The sequence below is a fragment of the Orycteropus afer genome, unplaced genomic scaffold (genome assembly GCF_000298275.1).
Source record: "Orycteropus afer afer isolate SDZICR_OR568_19922 unplaced genomic scaffold, OryAfe1.0 scaffold00574, whole genome shotgun sequence".
NCBI classification, from domain to species: domain Eukaryota; kingdom Metazoa; phylum Chordata; class Mammalia; order Tubulidentata; family Orycteropodidae; genus Orycteropus; species Orycteropus afer.
This window is the reverse complement of record NW_006922161.1, coordinates 1,373,362-1,382,236: the sequence shown is the minus strand read 5'-3', so window position 1 is coordinate 1,382,236 and position 8,875 is coordinate 1,373,362. Positions and strand designations below refer to the sequence as shown.

Sequence of the window (8,875 nt, the reverse complement as noted above, 5' to 3'; positions counted from 1 at the left end):
CTCCAAGGCTGTCAGTCTTCACAGAAGCAAAGCCCAAACCACACCCACTGCCGTGGAGTCCATTCTGACCCACAGCGCCCCTTGAGGACAGAGTGGGACTGTACCACAGGGTTTCCCAGCCTGTCATCTTTACGGAAGCTGATGCCACATCTGTGTCTGGTGGAGTGGCTGGTGGTTTGAACCACTGATCTTCAGGTTAGCAGGTGAGTGCGTAACTGCTGCACCACCAGGGCTCTCTGCAAGCCCACTGTTCCTGGGAAATGCTGCAGGAGCACACACTCTCCAGCCTGGGCCTTCCACCCTAGACCACTCTCAGCAGCTCCGATCCCACTGACAGCCCCCAGGCAGCTCCAGGGGCTGCAGGGGGAGCCTGCTGGGGTGCACCCCAGTACCAAACCCTGCTCCTGCCTCCGCACAGGCAGCACTGCCCCTCAGCACAGCCTGTGTGAGGCCCCCAGTGGGCAGCTCAGATGCCAGGCTGGGGGCACAAGAGAGTGCACATTATGCTGGGAGATGACGGGCACCCTGGACCCATGCCATCCCAGACCGGGCCATGAGCCACACGGGCCAGTGAGTACCTGGAAGGGGCAGAGATGAGTGGAGATGACAGGGCTCACATGGTGCAAACACTCAGAACTCAGGAACACAAAACAGCTCAGATACACTTTTCATCACATGTTGAAATGTTTCAAGTGCTGTTTAATGAACATGCTGCTAAAATTCAACATGCTTTACTTTTTAATGTGGCTACTGGAAAGCCTAGAACACACATGGTTTGCATCTGTGGTTAACCTTTACACTGGACTAAGCCTCTCCCCGCAAACAACATAAGATCAAAGAGCCGTCAACAAAGTGAGACAGTGAGAAACACACAGGGAAAGACTAGGGCAGGAGACAGGGAGAGACGGACGGGGAAAGAGCAGGGCAGGAGACAGGAGACAGAGACGGACGGGGAACGAGCAGGGCAGGAGATAGAAAGAGACGAACAGGGAACGAGCAGGGCAGGAGAAAGCTGCTGTGGTGAACTGACAGGACACAGAACTCAGTGCAAGCCCAAAGCACAGGGGTGTGCATCTCCATGATGAAATGATAAAGGCACTAATTCTGAACTTGTGTGGCAAGAACACAGCCTCCAGATATGCCCAACATGAACTGCCGAACTTCAAGGAGAAACAGAGAAATCAATAGTCATAGTGGCAATTTTGACCCACCTCTTTCACCAACTGGTGACTCAAGGTGACCAAACAGCAGCGTGGGCACAGAACCCTCGGACAGCACGTGTGGGCAAACTGTGTCTGGCAGCATCTAAATCAGTAAGCTGACTAATGCACATGCAAACAGCACCACACCCAGCAGCGGCAGTGTGTGTCCCTCACGCACCTGAGGATGTCATTACAAAGGAAACCTGCCAAACATGAGGCCACTCTCAACAAGTGTTATCCAGGCTATGCGCAGGGAAGAAAAAAACAAAACCAACCAATCAAAAATCTCAAAAAACCCTCCAAATATATAGAAATTCAGAAAGTCACTACTCAATGATTTGTGGGTCAAAGAAGAAATAACAGTAATTAGATACTACTTAAAAGCACAGGATAACACCAAACAGCATATCGAAATTTGTGGGATGCAACTAAAGCTGTAATCAGAGGGAAGTACGTAGCCTCCAATGCTTATATCAGAAGACACGGCCTAGGTCAAGAACTAGGCGGTAAAACAGCAAAACGAACCCAAAGAAAACAGAAAGAGATGGAAACAATAAAGATCAGAACAGAAATTATGAAATGGCAAAAACCAAGAGGAGCCAAATGCTGGTTGTTTGAAAATATGAATATATTTATCTGGTAAGGTTGTTGTCAAGAACTGAAGAGAGAAGGGACATATACAACATGAGGTGTGACAAAGGACATATACAACATGAGATGTGACAAAGGGCCATAACTGTAGACAGAAAGGAGACATCAGGATGACAGAGTGAACAAACTTTATCCAATAAATGAAAACACAGATGAAATTGACAGATTCTAGAAAAACTGCAAAGGATTCTGAATTGGTACTGAAAGAGTTATAAAAGCAAGGTCCAGCCCAAGGGCTTTACTGGGAGTTCCACGAAAAAGTCAGAAATACATGATTCCAATTCTACCCCAAATCATTCCACAGAATATAAAACCAGAGAACTTTTCCTAACTAGCTTATGAGGCCAGAATAATCTTGGAACCAAAACCTGACCAAGACTCTGTGAGAAAAGAACATTTAGGCCAATCTCCCTGATGAACAGGATGGAAAAATTGTATGCAAATCATACGCAAACCAAGTTCTGCAATGTGTGAAAACACTAATACATCAGGAGTGAACTGGGTTTCTCTCAGGAATGCAAGGTTGGTTTAACTTTATAAAATCAATGGACAGATATTAGCAGCCATTAACAGGCTAAGAGCATGGAATCCTATAACCTCAATAGACATGAAAGACATGCTTAGTAAAATTCAACATCCATTCAAAGTTAAAAACCAAAACCAAACCACTCAGAAAACCAATGAGAGAAGGGCATGTCTGTGGCCTGAAGTAGCTCCTTCCAGAAAGCATCCCGTGTAAATGGAAGGTTGGCAGCATGGCCCGTTTCCACTATGACCCAACACCATTCTGGGCTCCCAGTCAGTGCAGGAATGAAAAAAAGACATTAACAGCCTTCAGGTTGGAAGGGAGAAATGAAGCTGTCATGATTTGCAAATGATTTGACTGTTTACATAGAAAAATTCATGTTAAAGGACATATGAAGACAATGTCTCATCAAACAGATACAAATTATTGTAAGAGCCACGTAGAGAGCACTAGAGCTGAAATGAAAACTTTATCCAAGGGGCCTGACATTAGATCTGAATTGGTATCATCAGTTTACCTTTATCACTAGTGATTCCACAATCTGGAAGACACAGAGAAAATACAAAGATGAAACATAAACATGGCTTCAGAGAAATACAAGACACACTGAAGAGGACCAACATACGTGCAATGGGAGTACCAGGAGAGAAGAGAACAGAAAAAGTACTCAGAGACATATGGGCTGAAAATGTCTCAGTTTGCTGAGAAACACTAAGCTACACCTTCAGGGAGATGAATGAACACCAAGTAGGATAAATGCACAAATCTACACCTAAATACATCACATAAAAATGCTGACTACCAAAGACTAGGAGAAAATCTTGAAAGCAGTAAGAGAAAAGCAATTCACCAGGTCCAAGGGGCCCTTAGTAAGACTGACAGCTGATTTCTCGGAATAAAACAATGGTGGCCAGGAAGCAGTGGTATGACATCTGCAAGGCACTAAAAGAAGAAACTGTCAACAAACACTCTTACATGCAGCAAAACTATCTGTCAAAGAAGGTGAAACAGAGACACTCCTATATAGACAAAAACAGAATTTGTTGCTAGCAGACGCACTTTGCAAGAAATACTAAAGAAAGTTCTTCCGCTGAAAGTAAGTGACCCCAGACAGTAATACACATCCACGTGAAAAAACAAGGAGGTGGTGAAAATGACTACGTAATTAACAAAGGCAGTGTGATGCACACGTCCTTTTTCCTCTTAGTGGCTTTAAAAAGCAATTCTATGAAACGATACATATGTAACTGGAACATTGGGCCTGCTACATGTAGGACATACCTGACAATAACAGCACAAAGGAGGCACGTGGCAGCAGGGCTGGGCTGGAGTAAGGACAGGACACCAGGTAGCTGAGCCCCAGAGACAAGTGAGGAAGAAGAGCAGGGTGGCCAGTGGGTGAACACGACCCCAACACACACACGTGCGTTTCTTCTCTTGTTGTCAGGCACCTGTGGCAGTTAGGGTTGTGTGTCGATGTGGCTGGGCCTGGTTCTGAGTAGCTCGGTGGCTGTGATGCAGTTATTCCCCATGATGAGCCTGGATGGCGTGTTATCACCTCGGTGGTGAAACCTGCAGTGAGCAGCTAATCAGCTGAGGGGGAGTTGCCTTTGGGTGTGGCCTGCTTCCAGTACATATGGGATGTTGCTGTTGTTGTCACGTGCTGTCAAGTCAGACCTGACTCACAGCGACCCCTCCTTGGGTTTCCAAGGCAGCATCACTATGGAAGTAGATTGCCCAACCTTCCTTCCGAGGAGTGGCTGGTGGGTTTGAACCCCAGGCCTTCTGGTTAGCAGTCAAATGCCTTAGGCACTAGGCCACGAGAGCTTCTTACATACGGGAAAGGCCCTGTATTTGGCTGCTCATCATCTCCAGTTCCTAGACTTGAACCAGGTGTGTTGCCTGCCGATCGTGGGACTGTTGCCTTCGCAGCTGGGCCAACAAAGATTTGTCAGCCTCAGCAGCCTGTTATACTGCCTGCCAGTTCTGAGGTCGTCAGCTCCTACAGCTATGTGAGTCAGGAAAAGCTTCCAGCTTGCTCCAGTGCGCCTGGACGACATAGCTGAAGCCCAGGCTTGAGGGGCCTCCACCCAGAATCCACAGAGAGAAAGTCTTCCCCGGGAGCCAACACCCTGAACTTGGACTCCCGGCCTCCTAAACTGCAAACGTATACACTTCTGTCGTTTAAGGCTGTCTGCCCTCGGCATTTCTCTTACAGCAGAACTAGCAAACCAAGAGACTGCCGCTGAGGCGGCTCCGACTCACAGTGGCCCCGTGGACAACAGAATGAGACACTGCCTGGCCCTGCACCAGCCTAACAATCCTTGCTAGGCCTGAGCCTATCGTTGCAGCAACTGTGTCAGCCCATCTGGCGGGGGGTCTGATGCTCCACTTTAAAGACTACGATGTCCTTCTCTGGCGACTAGTCTCTCCTGATCACATGTCCAAAGTACATAAGACCAAGTCTCACCACCCTTACTTCTAAGGAGCATTCTGGCTGGACTTCTTCCAAGACGGATTTGTTCATTCTTCTAGATGTCCATGACATATTTAAAGGCATCAGTCCTCCGGTCTTCCTTATTCACTGTCCAACTTTCATATGCATATGAGGCAAATGAAGATACCATGGCTTAGGGGAGGCGCACCTTAGTCCTCAAGATGGTATCTTGGCTCATAACACTTTAAAGAGGTCTTTTGCAGCAGATTCTCCCAGGATAGTATGTCATTTGATTTCCTGACTACTACTGCCATGGGCATTGATTGTAGGTAGATTCAACTAAAATGAAACCCTTGACAATTTCAGCATTTTCTGCGTTTATCACGATGCTGCTCATTGGTCCTGGCGTGAGGATTTTTTATCTCTTTATGTCAGCGTGCTCCATACTGAAAGCCGTACTCTTTGACCTTCATCAGTAAGTGCTGCAAGTCCTCTCTGCTTTTAGCAGCAAGGCGGGGTCATCTGCACAGTGCAGGCTGTTTTCTTCTCTTCCCTTCTTTAATAGACATACATGTATAGAAACAATCGTAACAGTGTCATGTTGGGTTTGCAACGCATACTTAATACATGTAACGACAGTGACACAAAAGGGGGAAACAGGAACCGAGCTCTACAGGCATGTTTCTGCATCTCATTGGCCACACAGCAACCCCTGAGAAAATAACTGAGAAAACGTAGACATACAGATATATAAATACATATGTAGCGAAAAACTCATTAAAGCAATTAAAGGTTATACTAGGTCAGCCAGCCTACATGACTCTAAGACCAGAACTAGATGATGCTCCCCACCACTGTCAACCACTCAGAAAAAGATCAACGTAGGAGATCCTGGATAGAGTGGGAGAAAAATGTGGAACAAAACTCAAAATCATAAAAAAGACCAGGCTTATTGGTCTGACAGAGCCTGGTGAAACTGCCCACACTATGGCCCCTGGTCACTCTTTGGGCCTAGAATTGAACTCACTCTTGTGGCTTCCAGCCAAACAACAGACAGGCATACAAGGTGAGTATTTATACCAGGAAAGTACACTCTTTAGAAGAATCAACCCCGGGAAATCAGGAGGGGAGCATCTGCACAGGGAGACAGCTCGGGGGGCAGGAATGCATAGGAAAGAAGGACACAGGAAAAGGGTAACCACAGGGAGGAAGTGGGAAGAGAGCTGTTATACTAGAAGGTTGCAGTCAATGTCACGAAATAAAATGTGTATGAATTGCTGTATGGAAAATGAATGTGCTCTGTAAAATTCCACCCAAATCACAATATAAATAACAATAATAAGAGAGTCAAACATATTATTAAAATGCAAGTTTTGCATGACATCATAGCTAATAAATCACAAAGTTTTTTTTTGTTGTTGTTGTTTTGGTTCTTTTTTTACTTCATTAAAAATATTAGGATGCCTTGTAGGGAAAAGAAATGGTTAGACGAGGAAATACTCTGCTAATGCAAAAGAGAGCAGTAAAGGAGGATGTAAAGAACAAAGATACAAGACACATTAAAAAAACAAATAAAATGGCAGATGTAAACTCAACTACACCAATAATACCAAGAGTGAATAGATTAAATAATCCAATCAAAAGGCAGAATAAAATGGCAGATGTAAACTCAACTACACCAATAATACCAAGAGTGAATAGATTAAATAATCCAAAGAAAAGGCAGAGACTATTTTAAAAATAGAATAAAAAGACCCAACTATATGCTACTACAAAAGAAAGACTTTAAAGATATGAATGTGTTGAAAGTAAGAAGGTGGAAAATGTCACACAAGTGGCAAAGACAAGGGAGCCGCAGTGGCTGCATTAATACCCAACAAAAAGGACTTCAAGATAAAAGTATTAGTAGAGATGAAGTAGCACATTTTACAGCAATAAAAGAGTTGACCTACTGGGGTTACAACAAACACAGAGCCCAAAACACAGGAGGCAAAAGGGAGACTGAAAGGAGAAATAAACAATTCAATAATGTTAGTCAAAGATTTCAATATATTACTTTCAGTAACAGACAGAACAACCAGGCAGAAGGTCAATAAAGAAAAAGAAGAACAACACTATACACAAGCTAGACTTAACAGACATCTACAGACCAGCAGAAGACACACTCTTCTCAACTGCACAGGGGACATCTCCCAGGAAAGACTGTATGCTAGGTTTTATTATGGAAGAAACATCAATAAATTTAGCAGGTCTGAAACCAAACAGAGTATGTTCTCAAACCATAATAAAATGAAAGTAGAAATTAAGAACAAGAATAAAATTGGAAACTTCAAGAATATGTGGAAATCAAACAACACACTAGTAAATAACTAATGGACCAAAAAAGACATCACAAAGAAAATCAGCAAATGTTTGGAGATGAACAAAGATGAAGACACAATATACCAAAACTTACGGGATGTGGCTAAAGCAGTGTCTAGAGGAAAATGCATAGGAAACACCTACGTTAAAGATCTCAAATCAATAACCTAACTTTCTGCCTTAAGACACTGAAAAAAGAGCAAACTAAACCCAAAGCAGAAGGAAGGAAATAGTAAGGATTAGGGCAGGAAAAAAGTGAAACCAAAAAGAGAAGAAAAGCAGCAAAAACTCAATAAAAATGAGTTTGGGATCTTCAAAAAAATCAACACCACAGATAAATCATCTGTGAGACTGACCAAGGTGAGGGAGAAAAAAAAAAAGTAGAAGATTCAAATCACTAAAATCAGAAAAGAAAAGGGAAACATTATTACCAACCTTACAGAACACATATTATAAGGAAACAATGTTAACAACTGCATGACAAAAAAAATTAGATAAAATGGCCAAATTCCTACAAAGACACAAAGAAACTGACTCAAGAAGAAACAAGAGTATCTTAATAGACTGAACAAAAGCCTGGATCAGTAATCAGCAAACTTCCCACAAAGAAGGGTCCAGGACTGGACAGATGGCCCCACTGGTGAATTCTACCAGACTCTGAAAGAAGAATTAATATCAGCTGTTCACAAAGTCTTGTGACTGTGGTGGCTTGCGTGCCGCTGTAATGCTTGGAGCAGTGCCACCTGTGTTTCAAAGGTCACCAAGGTTGCACATGGTGTACAGGTTTCAACACAGCTTACAGACTGAGACAGACTACGAAGAAGGAAGAGGCCATCCACTTCTCAAAGAATTGGCCAGGGAAAGCCTTATGAGTAGCTGAGAAACACTGTCTGATACAGTGCAGGAAGATGAGCCCCTGAGGTCGGAAGGCTCTCAAAATATGACTGGGAAAGAGCTGCCACATCAGAGTAGGACCAACCTTAATGATATGGATAAAGTAAAGCTTTCAAGACCTCCATTGGCTGATGTGCCACGACTCAAAACTGAGGAGAAACAGCTGCAAACATCCATTAATAATCGGAACAAGGAATGTACGAAGTATGAATCTAGGAAAATTAGAAGTTGTCAGAAATGAAATGGAACGCATAAAGATTGATAACCTAGGCATTAGTGAGTTGAAATGGACCAGTTTTGGCCATTTTGAATCAGACAACCATATGATCTACTATGCCAGGAATGACAATTTGAAGAGGAATGGCTTAGCATTCATTATCACAAAGGATGTTTCAAGATCTGTCCTGAAATACAATGCTGTCAGTGAAAGGATAATATCCATACGCCTACAAAGAATTTACGTACCAACCACCAAAGCCAAAGTTGAAGAAACTGAAGATTTTTATCAACTTCTGAAGTCAGCTGCAGGGATCCAGGTGAGGAGAAGGAACTGAGGCACACCCAAAGCAGCAGGGCTGGAGAACGGGAAAAGGGGGATTAAAAAGCCAAGAACCTGGACAGAGGAGCAGTCAGCCGCAGGGGTCCAGGTGAGGAGAGAGAACCCAGGCACGCCCAAAGCAGCAGGGTGGGAGAGCGGGAGAAAGGGGATTAAAAGCCAGGAATACGGACAGATGAGCAGTCAGCCGCAGGGATCCAGGTGAGGAGAGGGAACTCAGGCACACCCAAAGCAGCAGGGCGGGAGAG

The 8,875-nt window shown here is 44.1% G+C and overlaps 1 protein-coding gene across 1 annotated transcript in view; it reads right to left on the bottom strand.

The window, feature by feature from the left end:
* Positions 1 to 8,875, bottom strand: part of ZC3H3 (zinc finger CCCH-type containing 3) — a 93,542-nt gene that overhangs the window by 3,717 nt on the left and 80,950 nt on the right. The window lies entirely within an intron of this gene.